The sequence below is a fragment of the Osmerus eperlanus genome, chromosome 23 (assembly GCF_963692335.1).
Source record: "Osmerus eperlanus chromosome 23, fOsmEpe2.1, whole genome shotgun sequence".
Taxonomy (NCBI): Eukaryota; Metazoa; Chordata; class Actinopteri; order Osmeriformes; family Osmeridae; genus Osmerus; species Osmerus eperlanus.
In genome coordinates, this window is record NC_085040.1 from 8238453 (window position 1) to 8259270 (window position 20818).

Below are 20818 nucleotides of genomic sequence, written 5' to 3' on the forward strand. Positions count from 1 at the left end.
GAGAGGCGATGACATGCAGTAAATGGCTTGGGTTGGAATTGAACCCTGGCTGCTGCGGTAAAGCCTATTTGGGATGCATTGTACCAGGTTAGCCACCCAGTACGCACAGTTAAAGGTGCCAAACATAACACTGGAAGAAAACAGGATTCATGGGGAGCTTGGCCACTTCTGTATATTTGATGGAACACAGTTTAATTCACAATCTCCCTCTGCAGACTAATAGAAGTGGTGTGTGTGCTTTCAGCTGCACAGACGTGGCTCCACCATGAGCAGCACTCGACTTCCCATTGGTCGACTGGGCCAGTACGAGATCAAAGGACTGCTGTTCTGCTTCCTACACATCATCAGGACCGTGACGGAAGGTCCATAACACATACACACACACACGCATGTCTTACCTCAGTGAAGCCCTGAAGGACTACAACATAAGGGGCATTTTTACGTTTGGACAAAACCACACACACCCACACCTGTTTAATTTCTGATGTCCTTCTTCCTGTAGAGACTCATCTGTTACCTCTGCTGACCACACACGTCTCACCCCAATTCTCGGTTCTTGCAGGACATGCGTGGTGCAGTTCCGCTACGTTGGGAAGAGGAACATTGGCAGGTACGGATGGCACTGGATGTTGCAAAGTAAACACACCTGGGTGTGGGTGAGCACACCTACCAAAGTACACTCTTGCCACTCCATGAAACTATATGCACCTGTCAGGATTCTCGTTGCTATGTTTTTCATCCTGTCCTGCCGCTTTAATTTCACCGGCATCCGTTTCATTGGAATGTGTACTTCGGGTTCCAGTTTGTTTGCAATCCTTTTCCATTGAATGCCACTTTACTCGTTTCATGTGATTATCAGACATCAATCATCGTCAATCCAAAAACGTGTTCGTCGGATATTTACGTGCTGAGGTTAGTGGCTCATATGTGATCTGCTCATCTGTTATTTCTTTCACCCACTGTGCATTTACACCCAGACCCAACTGCTGGACAGCGACGGTCAGAACCCCCTGATGAAGAAACTCTTTGACATCTACCTGACCTTCCTCAAGGTCGGCCAATCAGAGGCCGCCCTCCGTCACGTGTTTGCCTCCCTCAGGGCATTTATAAACAAAGTAAGAAACATAAACAGGGACGGGAACAGACACGGTTTCGGTTATTTGGATAGTCAAGCTTTTATACCGGTTTTCAATCCGCATTTTTTTTCTCTCCCATAGTTCCCGCCGGTGTTGTTTAAGGGCCGCGTGACGCTGTGCGCGGCGCTGTGCTACGAGGTACTTAAGTGCTGCGTGTCCAAGATGGCGTCCCTCAGGGCGGAGGCCTCAGCCCTGCTGTATTTGCTCATGAGGAACAACTACGACTACACCAAGAGGAAGACCTTCCTACGCACACACCTGCAGGTCCGGACAGAGAGAGAGAGAGTGTGTGTGTCTGTGTGTGCTTGTGTCTTCATCTGAACATTTCCAGTTGTGCAAATAGTCAGATATGGTGAGCCATATCTAATTCCAGGCCTCTTCTGTTCTAGTCTGAGACCCAGGCAGACTTGACGGTCCACACCACACTCGCTTTGATCATTTCACCAGAGGGTCTGGAACAACTTTTAAACACAGACAACCCACCGGCTTCCCAGAAGCCAATCCAGCTTTTCCATATTCATTCTCTCGTTGCTTTATTGACACAAATCCGTGAGTTCGGGCCCATGATTCATGCGATGGAACAGACGCAGGCTGGGCTCGGTGTTAACGCCAGGACCTCCTTACGCTTTTCGATTTCCTGCATAGATTATCATCGCCGTGAGCCAGCTCATCTCAGACGTGGCCCTGACTGGCAGCTCTCGCTTTCAGGAGTCGCTCTCCATCATCAACAACTTTGCCAACAGCGAACAGGCCATGAAGGTAAGAGAGAGCACGCTGTCAACGTTCTACTCTGACATTCTAAGCTGCCACTCTTGCATTTGCATGTATTCATTTAGCTGATGCTTTTTACACAAAGGGATGTATTATTATACAGGTAGGAATGCATGTAGTTACATGGAGATGTACTTGCATACATGCGGGTATAGGGATGCATCTATAGTAAGTGTGAGAGAATCAAGGACTGGAAGTGCTAGAAGTGCACAGTTCTAACAGTAATACAGTAGTTAATGCCAAAAAAACAGCACTCACATGTGAGATCCTACATTAGTCCAGTAGAAGGTACAGTAGTGCAGTAAAAGGTACAGAGTTAGCGATGAACATTGTGGGAGTCAAAGAGATAAGCTGAGTGACCCGGTTCTCATTTATAAAGCTTGCCACTTTCCACGCAAAGGTTGTGATTTATAAAAAACAAACTTGACGGGAGAATGTGCGGTCCTCCACGCAAACTCTGACCCTCCCGTAGGCCTACGCACATTTTGGAAGCAGTTGAAATTGGCGACGCAGATGACCGTACTGTAGTCAGACTGCAGAAAGTGAATGTGGGAACATTACTCGTAATATTTATATATTTTATTTTCCTTACACACGCTTTTTTCACTCGATTTCATAATTATCATGAAGATTAAATCCAGCAGTGTTATTTGCGCTTGTACTGACTTATAATTGTTCCATAAACACCTTGTACAATCCAACTCAAATTTTAAATAAAAATTCAGCGCTGTATGTCTCACCATCAGATTGTCCACTACGGGATGAAGGAGGGGGAGATGCCCGAGCCCGACTGCATGGAATACAGGATAACATCACATATCCTACCTTTAGATAACTGCAGAACACATTGTATAACTAAATATATTTCTTTAATACTGTGCATATATCATCATATGTCAAAAACTGGAAATACAGTCGTTAAGATCCCGCGCAATCGCTACACTCTACGTCCTTGTTATCAGTCCAGACTTCAATAGACTACTTGTTCATAACAAAACACTTTTGTTTTCAAATTGTATCTCGATTTGCGGTATCACTGGCACAGTTGACTCCACTCGCACTTTTTTTTTATTGGTGATCCAACGGCCACCAAATAATGTGGTTTTCGGGCCTCCACCAATAGGTTAACAGTGTCTGAGAAGTTGTCATGCACCATGATTCACCGTGAAGAACAATCGCATGCCAGGGTCATTAATATACTGGATTAGCATTCATGAGGTGCTTTGCATTGACCATTTATGGTTAAAAATGGGCGTGTTCAGGGCGGGGTAAAATGCAGATTCACGTACGCACACTTGTGGGTAGTCTGTGATTTATAAAGGGAACATTGCTTACCGGTGTGCGTACGCACGGTTTTATAAATGAGACCCCTGGTCATTCAGCAGGTCAACAGAAGGTTATTGATCCTGACATGAATCATCCTGGTCCTACAGTGGTGTCACACTGGGACTATACATCATTCTGCAGTTTGTTTATCTACTCCAGGGGCCTCATGTATAAAAGGTTGCACAGCTTTCAAACCAGAAGATGGCGTACGGCCAAAACTTGAAAAGTACCAACGCACAGAAATATTCACATGTATACCCTAAAACCGGTCGTACGCCAGGTCCTGCGCACCTTTCCTTTATAAATCACAATCAACGTGAGATTGACCTACGTGAAGGAGCCACTGACCCCGCCTTGCCTCCTCCCATAAATGAATATGCAGATAGCCTATAAATGAGCTTCCGAGATCATTTCTTTGTCTGAATTAAAATGGCTAAACACGCAAAAAAGAGAAATTTCACAGACTGAGATAGAGGTTCTAACAACAGAGATGGAGGCGAGAAAATGTGTCCTGTTTGGCGGCCTGTCATCAGGTATTAGCAACAAAAGAAAGTCGGCTGAGTTGTTTTTAACCTGTAGCACTTTTAGCTAAATGTAAAGTGCATTACAAATAAAATCATTATTATTATTATAGGGCCGTAAATTCTGTGGGTTCGGAGAACTGGACCATGGCAGCCCTTACAAAAAAGTTACAAATTTATTTTGTAAGTATACTTAGTATAAAAAGTATACTATTATCATGGTACTTTAAAGTATACTAGCAGTGTACTTATTTATATACTATTTTGTACTAAGTAAACTGAATTGGCCCACTTTTTAGGTCATTTAGTACACTTTAAAGTACACTTATAGTGTATTTGAGGTTTACTTTTTAGGTTGCCAGTTCGATTCCTGGTCCTGCCAACTGACGCTGTGTCCTTGGGCAAGGCACTTCACCCTACTTGCCTCGGGGGAATGTCCCTGTACTTACTGTAAGTCGCTCTGGATAAGAGCGTCTGCTAAATGACTAAATGTAAATGTAATAAATGTCCATTTACTATAATTTACTAATATATTTAAATGTTTAGGGGACCCTCACACGCCCCTAATCTTGCGTCATTTGGCGAGAAGAAGCCCTCGCCAAGTGACACTGCAGATTCTTAGCTGAAAGAAGCAATTAACTGCATATGCACTAACTTTATAACATAATGCAACCCTTCTGTCTGCTTATTTCTCAAGCAGCTTTTTCGTTTTTTCCATTAATACTCCAATTGATCATTATTAGTATAAGAGTATAGGGCTTCAAAATGTTTTGGCAGTAATTAAGGTTACAGCTTCAGTACCAAAAAAGATTCAATGTGCAATGCATAATATATTTTCCTAGACATGAATAATTAGAATGAGATGGATCTAAAAAATGTAACCTGTAATGTACTTTAAAATTATTTGGACTGTTTTTGCTGTATAATAATAGAAAACGTACATCCTACTCCAGAAGTGTATACCAGTTTCTGTTTCTAAGCATACTTCTTAAAAGTATATCAAAAGTGAACTATTTTCAAAGCATACTTAAAAGTACAACAAAAGTGAACTATTTTCTAAGTATACTTCTTAAAAGTATATCAAAAGTGAACTCTTTTCTAAGCATACTTCTTAAAAGTATATCAAAAGTGTACTATCCATATTTTAGTATACTTTAATATACTTCTTTTTTGTACATTTAGTCATTTAGCAGATGCTTTTATCCAGAGCGACTTACAGTAAATACAGGGACATTCCCCCGAGGCAAGTAGGGTGAAGTGCCTTGCCCAAGGACACAACGTCATTTTGCAGAGCCGGGGATCGAACCAGCAACCTTCTGATTACTAGCCCGCTTCCCTAACCGCTCAGCCACCTGACTCCCATTGTAAAGGAGAAATTAAGAAGAAATGGTCCGATGTAAAACTTGAAATTAAGAAACGAGTGGTGGTGCATCGTAACAGCATGGCAGCCGTAGGGTTAGCGTGACATGCATTTCCTCGTTCGTCTGACACCCTCAAGTTTAACAGAAGTTATTTAGTGGTGGCGGATTAAACAGTATATAGCATTTCCTGTTTTGGGTTTTGGCATTTTGATGTGATCATCCACATTAATGATCAAACTTTTATTGTAATGTTTTTTGAATAGTCAACGTCATAGACGTATGACAGTAACTGTAGTGAACACTTTATTTGGTGAGTCTGGGCTCGCTCCATTGACAAGCGTGAACTTCCTTGAAGGCGGGTACTCTGTTGAAGTTTAAAACTATTGGATCCAGAGCCACTCTGGATCTGCCATAACCAATCGCTAGCGTTCGCCTTAGCCAACTCCTTCACGACTAACGGAGCTAGCTGGAAAATCAAACGAACCCCGTGGGGATCAAAGATTTTTCTTGGCCATATTGGACCGAATGGCTTCGCTCGCATCTTTCTCCGCCGCCATTACGGAACTACAACACAAACTAGCGCACAACATCAACGTCATCGTTCTCAGCCACTCCCTCTGTTCGCTGATTGGACAGGTAGAAAGTTAACCGGAGACATCTGATTTACGTACCTCAAGCCCAGATGCAGTACAGAAGCTAAATCAAAATTGAGCGGAAGTATGTAGAAGGTCAGAGCCAGGCTAGAGTTTCGGAACTTTTCAGTTAGAATTCGCCATATTACAGAGCCAGACAAGACTTTGCAGACGGTCCGCACATTCTCACGTCTGATCAAAAGTTTCAGTGGCGGCCCGCACATTTCACGTCAAGTACATTTTTATACATCACACCGTGTGCGTGAAAACCAGCGTACGCAAGCTTTTTGTGCGTACGCCACGTTTATACATGAGTTCCCAGAGTAGGTTGTAATTTGTTGTTTTAGTAGGGAGCAAGAACTTGTTAGAGACAATGCTTGTCTTGACCAACTGGTAATACTTTGGCTGGAGGATTTCTAGTAGTGTTATGCACTGATATCAAACGAAATTCGCTGCTAATGGAGTTTAATTAAAACTGTAGACATGCATGGAGTCCATTCAAGGCTAATTAATCAGAGAAATGCGGGAATGTTGTGCAAATCAGCAATGTCACTTTAGCGTAGCAAACTAGCGATTTTTAAAAACGTTTCAATTAAGAACATGGTTGCAAATACATATGTATAGGACTGTGTAGAGCACAAGACTGTCAATTATTTAAACCGAAAATATTACATTTATGGGACTCTGGATGATCTGTCCGCCATTGTTGCAGGTAGCGCAGTATTCACATACCCCTAGGTTTCAAGTAAGCTCCCGACCTTACTTGGTTTTAAGGGGTGTATACCCCTTCGTCTTAGCCCTAGCCCACGATCAAAAAGAGTATTGGGACACCACTTACTCTAACGGGAACGCGCAAAACTGAGGGCTAGGGGTAAGACAGAGTATTGGGATTCGGCCTAAGACCTTCAGTAGTCTAAAATCACTGACTGACTTTTATACTCCTCTTCGTGATCTGTATTCACAGTCATGGTGCCTTTTTTAGAAAATTTTCTGAAGTGTCTTCTGAAATGTGTTCTTACGGACTTCGGAAGTTCAACGTAAGAAAAGATATATAGGCTATCTATGATGTACTGAGTGGGCCGCGCGCCGTGTATTGAGTGGGCCGGTCTGACAGTAACTCCCTGGCCACTTTTTTCTCCCAGTCTGCCCCTGGCAGGAGCTAATATCAGAAACTAGTAATAGGCTTCTACCAACAGAACCAGAATTTAATGTAGGCTACATTTGTAAATGCTTAGTCACCGCACCATGGTTTGAGATGCCGGTATACCAAACTGTAACTGAATTGCACGAAAAATATCACGTAGTCGGGGTCACCAAAACTGTAGGGGGTTAAATATTGGCCAAACAACCAAAACGAATTCCCCTATGGTTTAAAGGAAGATGGGAAACAATAGTGTATTAGCATGAACCAAATAATGCCAATACAAATAGTCTTACAGTTATTTGACTCTATGGGTTAAATCAGAGCAAGAATGGTCAAAGTACGGTTAAATGAAATACACATTTAATAACATTGCAAATGAATGAAATCAATTACAAGGCAAACATGTTACAAAATGAAGGCTTTAAATCTTACCTACTCTACCGTGATCATTGTAAATCAGAGAGAAAGCAAGAGTAGGACAAGGGAGAACTGAGGAGAAGGTCTCAGGAGATGAAGAATCCACAGAACAATGCATTACAATTCCCTTTATACACAAGGACAACCAATCAGACCAAATCTTGAATGGGGTGTGAGACCCATCAAGTTGAGACCGGCCATAAACTCCAGACTTATGCATATGAGAGGTGGGGGCAGGTTTGACACCCAGCCTTACACCCCTACCCCTTAGTTTTACCCCTAGCCCTTGTCCCTCGAAACTGAGTGTTAAGGGTTAGATACCCCTATGAAATGAGACGCCACCTGGTTACGGTTACGTCATCTAGCACGTATCGATGTCTCCAAAGCAAGTAGTGTTATGCACTGATATCAAACTAAATTTGCTGCTAATGGAGTATAGTTAAAACTGTAGACATGGTTAAGAACATGGTTGCAAATATATATGTACAGGACTGTGTAGAGCACAAAACAAGACTGTGTGATGGACTCTCTGGATGATCTGGTCGCCATTGTTGCCGGTTGCGCAGTATTCACATACCCCTTAGTTTCAAGTAAGCTTCCGAAAACAGGGGTTTTAAGGGGTATGTACCCCTACCCCTTAGCCCTACCCCTCGAGTATTGGGACAGCCCTTACCCCCCCTTGAATGCGCAAAACTAAGGGAGAGGGGTAAGGGGTAGGGGTAAGACAGAGAATTGGGATTCGGCCTAAGACTTCCCATGTTGATCCTACACTCTCACTTCCACTCAGGGTCAGTCAAGACACTGTGGATCCACCAAGGCATGAGAGAAGGGGAGGTTGGAGGGCTGGCAGTGTTAAGATGTGTTTCTACCACAAGATCCCGTAACGTTTCGTTTGTAGAACTACTTTTCAAGGAGCTAGAAGGTTCCTTCCCCCAGATGACTAGGGAAATTAGGCTGACGTATGTATATATATAAAATAGAAGTGAACTTATATGGGACACGCTTTGTTCTGTATTTTTGAGAATCATCTCAGGGCAAATCAATGAGAGAGAAACATTAGGCTACAATTAAGACAGAACAATCCCTCCTGCTTTCCCACAGTCTTGTTCCTTCAGTAAAAAGCACCGCGAGGTCCAGGGTACAGTTCCTAGTTCTGGGGTACAGTTCTGCAGTGGAAACTCGTCTTAGACTTGCATTTAGTTGTAATCCTACTAAAATTAAATCAAGTATTGCTTATTAATAATTGAATTTAATTGGGTTTCTTTGACACATTTGGTCATTTTTTACATTTTTATATCAATCTGCTTATTTTTCAGTCAGAAGTGATTGTTATTTCCAAGAAGTCTTAAAAGTATGCAAATCATCCACATTGACAATACACCACATACAATCTTTTGCAATTCTCTACATTCAAGCCAAGAGAAGATCATGTCCTTTACAACTGTGGCATTTGGTTATGCATCTTACTGTACTGTTTGTAGAGATTTGCATAAACCGTTTGTACATAAGACAGTCTAAAGGTTTATACAATTGTTTTTACTGGCCCTGCAGTTGCATATAATGTATGTACACTCAAATCATGCAGAATCAATCAAACACTCCATTCAGTAGGGTCAAAACAAAAATTAGTAGAGATCTCCATGGCTACTTTTTCTATTCCATTTCAACTATGCAAATTCCCACAGTTACCTTTTGTAGGAAGGAAGAGGGAGTACACGTTCAATTAAATATGAAAATAGTGACTGAAGGCATTTTGTGCTATTGAACATCTATAGATGGACACCAGAAGCACATGGTTAAACACAGTGTAGGTCTACACAACATACCTGGGGTAGCACAATATAACACAATAATTGCCATTTAGAAGGAATTCATTGTTTCTAGAAGACCATAACAATGATGGAATGTAAAAAAGTTAAAATTACATTCACACAATTTATTGTATATAAATCTATGAGCAAATATAGGATGAAATTAGGGGATATGTTAGGGGTCCAGTCTCTAAAGTGGTATAGCTTGAGTTTGAATGACTATAAAAACGTAAGAAATAAATGAGGGGTTTTGACAAATGGGGGAACAGCTAGGACTGGAGTCTAGTGGCAGAACCAACATTAGTTAGTTTACATTCAGTTTATGATCAAGCATCAACAAATGTAAATTAAACAACATTCCAATGTCAATATAGAAAAATTGCGGTAGTCTTATTACGTTTGGCCGGTGTCTTGATATGTGGATCCAAAGGCTCGTTGTGGAGTCCTGGATTTCTAGGCTGTCTTCCTATGTCCGTAGAGCTCTTTAAAGTTACATTGAAGAATTATTTTGCCTAAGATGTCTCCAATATGAGCATGAATTTGGGGGATTTCAGTCAATTAGAATTGCGTTGGGGTGCTTCTTCGTAGATTCCATCCAGGTCATTGGTCAGTCATCAGGGTCTGGCGTTGTCCGGTGCTGATTACCCAAAATTCACAGATGGGTGTGAACTGGAGGGTTTTTGGATGAACATGTGCTTAACATATCCATGTATATTGTATCAAACATCCATGTATATTGTATCAAACATCCTAATGTATCTACAAAATATGGATCCATGATTCATTCATTATTTTACAACCAGTTGGACAGACTAACTGACTGACCAAGCCTCACGGGAAGGGAAGTCCTAGTACAGGAAACCATACTTCTTTTTTTTTAGACACAGTGTAAACAGAAAAGCAGACAGTCATACATCAACTCCTATCCTCGTTGTAGAGTCGGTATAACAGTGTAGTTCTTGAGAAAGGTTTTTCCACAAAGTCTGTTTGGCACCATGGATCCTGGTTTGTGGGACTCGCTACGTGTGTGTGTGTTTTCCCCAGCGGCTTGGCAGCCTTCAAAAGGCTCACCCTGAACATAGAGGAAGAGGCTGCCATGAAGGAAGACACAGGGATGCAGGATGTCTACTACTCTGAAGTGAGTGCAGGGGCGTCGCTAACGCCAGTGAGAGAAGAAAGGACTCCCAGGTCTCCTGGCTTGGCAAGGGCCCACCATTGTGCATTTACCGCTAGTAAACAGTGTTAAGTTGAATGAAACGGGATTCCTTGAAATGCCTCCTGGTGTGTGATCCAGAGTTTTTTTTAACAAGTACAGAAACCATCAGAAAAAATATTTTCCAACTTGTTTATTATTAGAAAACCATTTGGTGCCAAAACGTGATTCATTCGTTCTCATTCAGTCATTACTGCAGGCCCATAGTGACGTCATCATAGAGTTGACCTCAGGTCGTTTAGTAAAGGAGAACCTCCAGGATATCTTGTTTACATTTTGATAGGTCTTGGTGTTGTCAGACGCTGGTTGATGGTACATTGATCCCATGTGTGTTTGTTGGCATTCAGGAGGTGTTAGTGGAACGCCTGGAGCTGTGTGTGGAGGGATTGTGGAAGGCCGAGCGATATGAGCTCATCACACACATTGCCAAGCTCCTCATCCCCGTGTATGAGAAACGCCACGAGTTTCAGGTGCGTAGCCTGAAAACTCGGTGAAAGGAAACGTGCTGTCATGACACATGCTCATATATGACTGATCTAGGCCTGTAGAGCTTCTGTATCCATCACAAACACAACTACACACACAAACTCACACGCATGCACAGATATTGCACAGCCGGACGCACACACAGATTTTCCTTCCAAGTGTTTATAATGCATTCAACAAACCAGCCCGTGGTTTATGGAATACATTCTCTGGTGTAAATACTGCTGTGAGAAGTTTACTCTCCCATATTTCACTCTGCACCGGGACCTGGTCTGTTTTTAAATTGAGCTCTTTTGGCTAGTTGCAAGCCTCTGTGTTGCATCTGCCAGCAAATCGGCTCAATCAGAGGAGAGGTCAAACATATTTCCTTTAGCGCACAGGGTCCTCTCAACTGCATCCAACAGCGCTGTCACAATCATAGGACGTTATTTCTTTTGACCATTCGAATATAGATAGCTTCATGGAAGCTTGCTCACAAACACGTCAGCACAAGCACGTTTCCCAGCAGCGCGTGTTCTGTCTGCATGCCAACAATCCTCAGCACTAACAGGGCAATGCCGTGTTCCGTTTCAATGCAGAAGCTGAGTGGACTGTACGACACGCTGCACCGGGCCTACAACAAGATCCTGGAGGTGATGCACTCAGGCAGAAGACTCCTGGGGACCTACTTCCGAGTAGCCTTCTACGGACAGGTGGGGAGATCGAGGATGCGACACACACCCCGCTCACACACACTTCCAGAATCGGAAGACTTAGAATAACTTAAGAGAATGACAGCATGGGTAAATGTCACACGTGACTTTGCGCTCTCTCTCTGGTTGTGTGGAAACTCTACGTAAGAGTAACATATGCTACAGGGCTCAACATTAACATTTTTTGGCACTGGCCCCATCGGGCCAGTGGGTTTGAAACTTACTGGCCCCAAGACAGTTTTTACTGGCCCCCCCTCCAAAAGTTGTAATTTATCATTGTTACAACAAAACCAAAGACTTATAAGTTGTGTTATTCTGTTAACATATTTAACCCTCGTGCTGCCTTCGGGTCACATGACCCAAAGGTTCATAACGAACCATCGTTGTGTTTACCCAATTTTACCCAATACAAAAACAAATAAAAATAATTTTCTTTTAACCTTCGCAATGTGGGGGGTCTGAGACAGCCCAACGGTTAAAAGAAAATGCTTCACTTTGTTTTTGTATGCGGTAAAGTTGTCGCAATACGACGGTGGGTCACAATGACTGATGGGTCAGAATGACCCGAAGATAACACAAGGGTTAACCATTTATTAAACACATCCTGGATATAAAAACAAACAAAAATGAAATCACATTTCTAGTGATAAAAAATGAAAAGGTAATAGTCAGAAAAACAATTGACTTAACCTCAAACATGACGTGGTCTCTTCCCTGCTGACAGCCATCTCTGCACAACTCTGTCTGGCTGAAACTGAAACCTCTGGTCCCTCAATGCTAATATATAAAAGCTTCCATAGCATTTCATCAGTATGATACTAAGTACCCAAGTCGACACCATTCTTCTGCTGCAGTTCAATTGCCTGGGGAAACTAGGCGAACGGCTGGCCCGTTTTAATTACGTGATATGCGGTTGTTATAAGTCGTGCAATAACACGATGGGCATCTACATTTAAATTCCTGACCAGCATGGTCAACGGCCTCGAAGATGGATTGTCAACCATCCGCTTAGCTGTCACGCAAACCAGGGGCTGTCTGCTAGCATGGCTGGTCAGGTATTGTTTTCGAAAATTGTCGGTGCCTCTGTAAAAATATCAATTTTGTCTGCTTTAGACGGGAACATACGACAGACGACACAGTGCATCTTCGTTCCATAAAAAAGTTGCTTCCGTTTGAGCTCGTAGCTCTACTTTGCTGCCATCTTCACTTTATTGTCTCACGCCAGTTGTTAAAAAATACATCGAGATTAGAGAATTACAATTTGACAACCACTCGTCACTCACTACTCAACTCTTGATTTGCCAACTGTGCGCCCCACGAGCTGCAAAGTTATTTGTGCATTTAGCAGATAGCAAAACATATGAAGGATGTTAACTTTTACAATGCGAATTTTCTTTTCAATCAATAATTTGCAGTGGCCCGATCGGGCCAGTGAGTTGCTAGTTTAACTGTCCCGACGTTACTTTTTACTGGCCCCGGGCCATCGGGCCATCGTTATTGTCGAGCCCTGTGCTATAATCAAAATAAAATCACCTAGATAGGTTACGCATACTCCTTCTTTCATTAGAATGTTACCCACCTGGGGTTAACTAGGGTTGAGTGGATTAAATAGAGACACAGGTCCCTTTGCATTCTCTAAAACATATCCTGCTTTCTTCCCTGGAGAAAAAAAAAAGATCTGATATGACAAGATTAGTAACAGCTGTGTAAGTTGATATTTGCCATCACATGTAGTACACAGTGACATTCAATCAGATGGCATGTCAATGAGGCATTTTAGAGTAGTCAAACAGACCTCGAAATCACCAGAAGGAAGTGCAGAACACACCACCACAAATGTCAAAATTGAGATGATTCTCACTCCTTTCTTTACTATTATTATTCTTAATATCAAACAGGTATATCAAAGGCCATACATTTGTCGATTTGAGACCTGTGTTTTTTAAAACACACTTTTTAAAGCCTGATCAAAAGTATCCAGCACAAAGCAAAAATGGAGATCTACGTCAGCTAAAGAGGAGGTTAGGACAATTCACTCGCATGAACAAAGTCACAAATTCACTCGCATGAACAAAATCCCTTTAACTGAGCATTTCAGTGAACCAAGGATTTGACCAATGGAAACAGCCATTTTTATTTGGCATCCGGGAACATTGTTGCAGCTGCTCCCACTGCATCTGCTGTTGATATTCACATTGTACGGCTCCCGTTATCCGGCCCTCATTACCAGTTAGCCCTGTTTTGTCTCAAACTGATGTGTCTACAGGGCTTCTTTGAAGAGGAGGATGGAATCGAGTATGTGTACAAGGAGCCAAAGCTCACAGGGCTGTCCGAAATCTCCCAACGTCTCCTTGCGCTCTACGGAGATAAGTTTGGAGCCGAAAACCTTAAAATCATACAGGACTCCAACAAGGTAACTTAGATTCCATAAAATGCTGTGAGAACAGTCAAACACATGTATTTTGACTCGTAGTGGATATCAAATCCAGTTCAGTAATTTAACCAGAAACTACTATTAGTTCCACAGAGCTGGCTACAGATCTCTCAGCCAAACCCATCTAGCTGTTTTTGGTGGGAAACTTAGCGATGGCTGTTAAGTGGTTGTCTCTTTATAACATCTGGATGACATTGTATTCTTCTTCGGATAAGGTTGATTAGTTTCATAAGACTATACTTTGTTTACTTTCTGTACATGCTTAATCGACTTTAAAGGATGCTTTACTAGTAACACTTAACATTTATGAGTTACAAAGTACCTATCAGTTCCGACTTTTAACTTAGGTCAACCCGAAAGACCTAGAGCCCAAGTTTGCCTACGTCCAGGTCACCTTCGTCAAGCCCTACTTCGAGGAAAAGGAGGCTCCAGAGAAGAAGACAGACTTTGAGTAGTGCCACAACATCAACCAGTTTGTGTTCGAGACGCCGTACATGCTGAGCGGAAAGAAACACGGAGGAGTGGAGGAGCAGTGCAAGAGGAGGACTGTGCTCAAAAGTAACCATTACTTCTCACATTCTTTTTTGCTTAACCCCTTTTCACAACAAAAAATTGTTTTACTCCACTCCTTAGAAATACTTCACTACTGTATTACCAGAGACCAAAATATATAGGTTAATGTTTAGTTTTATTTTAAATGTTTACCTATTGACAAATGGCTTATTTGTCTTTCTGATAAGGACTTCCCCCTTAGGCCAGTAGCAGGTGGTAGCTACCCCTGGTGACAGCAGGGTGACAACAGACTAAGCTGGGCTGTTCTTCCTCACTGCACTCCATCTAAGAACCATACCACTTACCTATTCACATAAACAAATTCTGCTAACTGTAGCCTGATTACACTATCTACAACACAAATGACCTCCTCGAGCCAAGTCTCGATCTCTCGCTTGTACTGAATTTGCCAAGACGGTCATCTGATAACAATTCTGTATTTTAAAACTCTGAGTGATTTGCAACAATGGAGTAGGTTAAGTATGTTAACATATCTAGAAATCACAAATAAAGAAAATTTAATCATTTAGCGGACACTTTTATTCAAAAGGACATACAAATAGTGCACGCGGAAAGGTTGACAGAAAATCTTAACCAAAGAACAGAACCGTCTACACAAAAAAAAAAGACAAAGCCTTAATCAAAACATCGACCAGGATGCATCCAAGTCAGGGAAGCCACAGTGAGAACAAGGCCTGGTTGTTGTGTTGCCGATAAGCAAAATAGTTGGCAGACACCTACACGAGCCGAGCCAGATATGCACCTGCTGCCACTGCCTTCTCTGCTCTCCCTAGCGGCCAACACGTTCCCCTATGTGAAGAAGCGTGTGGAGGTGATGGGGGAGAAACACGTGGAGCTGAAGCCGGTGGACGTTGCCATAGACGAGATGAGGGCTCGCACGGCCGAGCTCCACAAGCTGTGCTCCAGCCAGGAGGTGGACATGATCCAGCTGCAGCTCAAACTGCAGGGCTGTGTCTCTGTACAGGTAGGCCCACAGTGTACATATTATATACAGTTACAGCTCATAGTTATATACGGTTACAGGTCATACAGTTATATACAGTTATAGTTATATGCAGTTACAGGTCATTGTTCTATACAGTTACAGGTTATACAGTTACTGTATATAAGTGGAAGTGTCGTTTAGGCAAAAATCTGTATTTAAAAGGATATTTTAGTCCTTGTTGAATTCATGCAGTAACTTGGACAATTAACACAAGTTACTTAAATAAGTAACTGTAATAATATTACTCAAAGCCTTCACACGCATATGAACGTGAGTGACATCCCATTCTTAAACCATAGGATTTAATGTCGGCCCATCCTTTGCAGCTATAACAGCTTCAACTCTTCTGGGAAGGCTTTCCACAAGGTGTTTATCGGAATTTTTGCCGATTCTTCCAGAAGTGCATTTGTGAGGTCAGACACTGACGTTGGACGAGAGGGCCTGGCTCTCAGTCTCCGCTCTAATTCGTACCAAAGGTGTTCTATCGGGTTGAGGTCAGGACTCTGTGCAGGCCAGTCAACTTCTTCCACACCAAACTCGCTCATCCATGTCTTTATGACCCTTGCTTTGTGCGCTGGTGTGCAGAAGGAACAGGAAGGGGTCATCGCCAAACTGTTCCCACAAAGTTGGGAGCATGAAATTGTCCAAAATGTCTTGGTATGCTGAAGCATTAACAGTTCCCCTTATTTCAACTGGAACTAAGGGGCCGAGCCCAAGTCCCGAAAAACAACCCCACACCATAATCCCCCCTCCACCGAACTTTACACTTGGCACAATGCAGTCAGACAAGTACCGTTCTCCTGGTAACCGCCAAACCCAGATTCATCCATCAAATTGCCAGAAGGAGAAGCATAACTTGTCACTCCAGAGAACACGTCTCCACTGCTCTAGAGTCCATTGGCGGCGTGCTTTACACCACTGCATCCGACGCTTTGCATTGCACTTGGCGATGTAAGGTTTGGATGCAGCTTCTCGGCCATGGAAACCCATTCCATGAAGCTCTCTACGCACTGTTCTTGAGCTAATCTGAAGATCACATGAAGTTTGGAGATCTGTAGCTATTTACTCTGCATAAAGTTGGCGACCTTTGCGCACTATGATTTGGATAGCTGAGAGAATACTTTTGGCAATAAAGTGTATATACAGTACAGGTCATACAGTTACAGGTCATGGTGTTACAGGTCATACAGTTACAATTCATACAGGTATATACAGTTACAGGCAGTGTTGGGGGTAACGCGTCATGTAATATATATTATTAGTAACGAAGTAATATAACGCGTTAGCTTTTGACATTGAGTAATATTATTACAGTTACTTATTTAAGTAACTTGCGTTAATTGTCCAAGTTACTGCATGAATTCAACAAGGACTAAAATAGCCTTATAAATACAGATTGTTGCCTAAACGACACTTCCTGGGCGCAGTAGCCTACCGTTTGCCTTTGATTCACGCTGCAGGCAAACAGAACATTAATCGTGGCCGCAGAACGTGATACGTTTTTGGGGTGGAAATATTCACACTATTTCGCTTTTATTAAAGATATGGGAAAAAACATTGAAGTGAACTGCAAACTGCGCCCCAACAAAATACTATCTATTGCTAAAAGCAGCACTTCAAACAAACAAAAAAACACCTTGAAAGTGTCCACAGAGAAACAAAGCGGGAAGCTAGCAAAAAATCCACTTTAAACCTTAAGAGAGATGGCGACCCGTTTCCACAAGTGGCTGCTAACATAGTATAATTTATTCACACTTGGACAATCTGCTGATTGTCCAAGTGTGGGGGGGCGGAGTTTCCCGGACCGTAAACAGTGACCGACATCGCCTTTTTGAGACTGCCACGCAGGTCTGAAAACCAACTTCAAGGATATGGTCAAGGAGCTGTCTGATATAATCCATGAACAGGTACTATACCACCATACACACACACACACACACACATGCTTTCTCTCTCTCTTTTTCTCTCTCTCTCTCTCTCTCTCTCTCTCTCTCTCTCTCTCTCTCTCTCTCTCTCTCTCTCTCTCTCTCTCTCTCTCTCTCTCTCTCACCTGTATCACTGGCATCTCCGTTTCTAAACAAAGGCTTACACACACAGGGGTTAGTTTCTCCTGAACTTTGGACTTTAATCCCATGCTTTTTTTATCTGTTGCATTTTTCAGCTATGTAATCAGGCACCTGCTATGTAATCAGGCACCTGCGTTATCTCAGGCCTCCAATAAAAAAATATACATTCCTGCTACGTCATAGTATCCTGAGACTACCAGGATGGGGGTTAGATCCTAAATGGGTCCTTCCATATACAGGAGCTGTCTGATATAATCCATGAACAGGTACTATACCACCATACACACACACACACACACACATGCTTTCTCTCTCTCTTTTTCTCTCTCTCTCTCTCTCTCTCTCTCTCTCTCACCTGTATCACTGGCATCTCCGTTTCTAAACAAAGGCTTACACACACAGGGGTTAGTTTCTCCTGAACTTTGGACTTTAATCCCATGCTTTTTTTATCTGTTGCATTTTTCAGCTATGTAATCAGGCACCTGCTATGTAATCAGGCACCTGCGTTATCTCAGGCCTCCAATAAAAAAATATACATTCCTGCTACGTCATAGTATCCTGAGACTACCAGGATGGGGGTTAGATCCTAAATGGGTCCTTCCATATACAGGGAAATGGGAGCCAGTGCTTCTCTATTTGGCATTGAGGATTCATGAGCTGAGGGAAGAAGCCCTGTGACTGCCTAGCAGCCCTGAACAATTGTTTAACTATACAGACATTTCCAGAATAAAACATAATTTACAGTATTTGTGTGTTAATTGAGTATAGCTATAAAAAACGCAGGGATTTAGAGATTGTTTCATAGATATTTGAGAATGGAGAAGTTACTTTCCTTTTTGTGAGAAGCTGTCTGGGGAGTGGCATTGTTGTGTTGCAAACCTTTTCATATAGGAACTTCTGCAAAATGAGTCAGAGAGCCGTCAGGGCAAGAACCGACTTGCACAAGAACACACACAATACAATTGCTTGATTTTGAACGATACACAGGTGTAGTATGGTGAGTCACTGGATTGGTTTGCAGTGAATGATGGTTTTCTCAAAGATGTGTTTAGACCATAACTGCCTGTCGTAGAGACGTTTTCTAATCTTGTCAAAAGTGTTTATTTTGGTCTCAGTGCAGTCGTCTGTCTTTCTAACTTTTCTTCTTGTCTTTGCTGCCCTTCAGCTTTAAGAAAGCCAGGTAATATGTTTATGGTTTTACGTGTCAGTTACATATGTAAACTGCCATCTGTGATTATAGACCCCTCCTGTGAAATGTGCTGATTGGCCGTGGGGTGCGTCTGTTTACAACATAACTCATAAAGATTGCACTGGTCCATGGTTGATGGGTTCAACTATTTTATTATATAGTGTCACCACAACAAAAGGGTGAAAAAAAAGTCTGAATTTCATTGACATGAACTAAAGCTCACGTTTAATTCTTGTCACATGTTGGAAGGGTTATTATTATTATTATTTTATTCATTAATTTTTATTGTTGAGACCTGGCGCTAGCTTAACATATTACATATTGCAACATCAATTGTTTTAATAATTTAAAAAAATCCCCAGATCTAACAGGAGGACATGATGCGCTCCCTGCTTCAGAACTCCATGCATGTGTTTTGTGCCATCAGTGGAACTTCAACAGACCTTGGCTAGTTCTCTCCAGTCCTTCTGTGCCATTATTTTGCCTTAAAACAGAATCTCCTTGGTCTCTTGGTCTGCTACAGACCTTCCAGAGTTACTGTATATGTTTTAGGAACGGCACCTTTGAGTTGGACATGGACAAGACTTTGACCTTGCAGGCCCCTCTTTCTTAGACCAAGGCTACCTAGTTATGTCCAACAAAATATAATGGGTTTGAAATACAGAGCAGTATTGGGATATCTCTGTCTAGACTGTGGAGTGGAATGTATGAGAGCAAAGTGACACTGTACATACAAATGTAAGCATGTCAACCTGATGTAATGAGTCACATCTGTAAGATGACTTTGCACTTTCGTGGGAATGGTATGTTTTTATTTTAGTTTTAGTGGCCAGGATACTTGGTCTTATTGTACGTTTGACAGAACTCTATGCAGACAACAGTACTCACTACCTCTGTGTTTTCCAGTGTCAACCAGACCTCAGGCTGTAAGCTACAGAAAACTCTTGTTTGCCTTACATGCTAGTTCTGTATGTGTTTGAGGACAGTGAGGTCTGTGTATGGATGCATCATATGCCAATTACTCCAAATCATCATGTGTATGGATGCATCATATGCCAATTACGAAACTAAGAATGTGGCTTTGCTGTTGTCTGAGGAATAAAGCATATGGGATGGTGTCATTTCACCATGAGCTTATCTTATAACTGAACTGATTGTGTGCTGTACACACTATCATTTTTTCATTAGATATGCTGTGCAGTTGCTTACAGCTTACTGAGGTTTTAAGGAGCCATTCTGTCTCCCTATGGTATGTTGTGCCCCATCCTCAGTCTCTTCTATTTTGTTACAAGTTCTAGAACTCAGTAAAGTGCTGTTTGTCCAGTATTTCACAAGTGCTACACTGAAATGAACATATAGATGATAATATGCAAATGTATATAATATATTGTTATGCTGTAAATGAATACACTTTATCTGTGTATGTATGTGAGTATTTATATTGTATAATCTTGGACAAATGTGGTCTAGTAAGATAAATGTTACTTAATTGTGTTTTTTATTTGAATTTTTAATTGCATTGTGAGTACAACTGCTTATCAATCATACTTTGTAAAATCGTTGATAACTAGAGAGGGTACAATTTCTGGGGAAATTGTAGGGTGTGCTTGCTTGCATCGGTTGCACAGGGGTCCGTTTTTGAATGTCATTTTTACAACTGATATTTCTGTATATTTTATATAAAAATGCATACTTATTATTTATAAAGATTACATAGATTTAAAAGCATATATTTGTTGCTGCTCATTTACAACTGAAAATACGAGTGAAGTGTAGAATGAAATAGATGTCTTCTCATTTCCCCTGCAAGAGGCAGCCTCATAGCTGAATCAAAACGAATAAATTTGGCAGAGCGGTGTAAAAATTGACCTAATCTCTATGACTTAAACGTCCTTTTAAGTTTTCCCTTCTCGTGATATTTTCATGCATTTAGCCTACTCATATTGCATTCATTCATTAATAAAGAACCCCCTTTGAAGATTATTCTACGACGTTACCGGCAGTAGAAGATGGAATCGCGATTCAAACAATACCATCTGCTAACTGAAAATATGCCCCCAA

General features: G+C 41.8%; 1 pseudogene; it reads left to right on the plus strand.

Annotated features, from left to right (window-relative positions):
• Nucleotides 1-773: 773 nt before the first annotated feature.
• LOC134010136 (dedicator of cytokinesis protein 11-like) lies at nt 774-20456 on the plus strand (annotated as a pseudogene).
• Nucleotides 20457-20818: the final 362 nt, after the last annotated feature.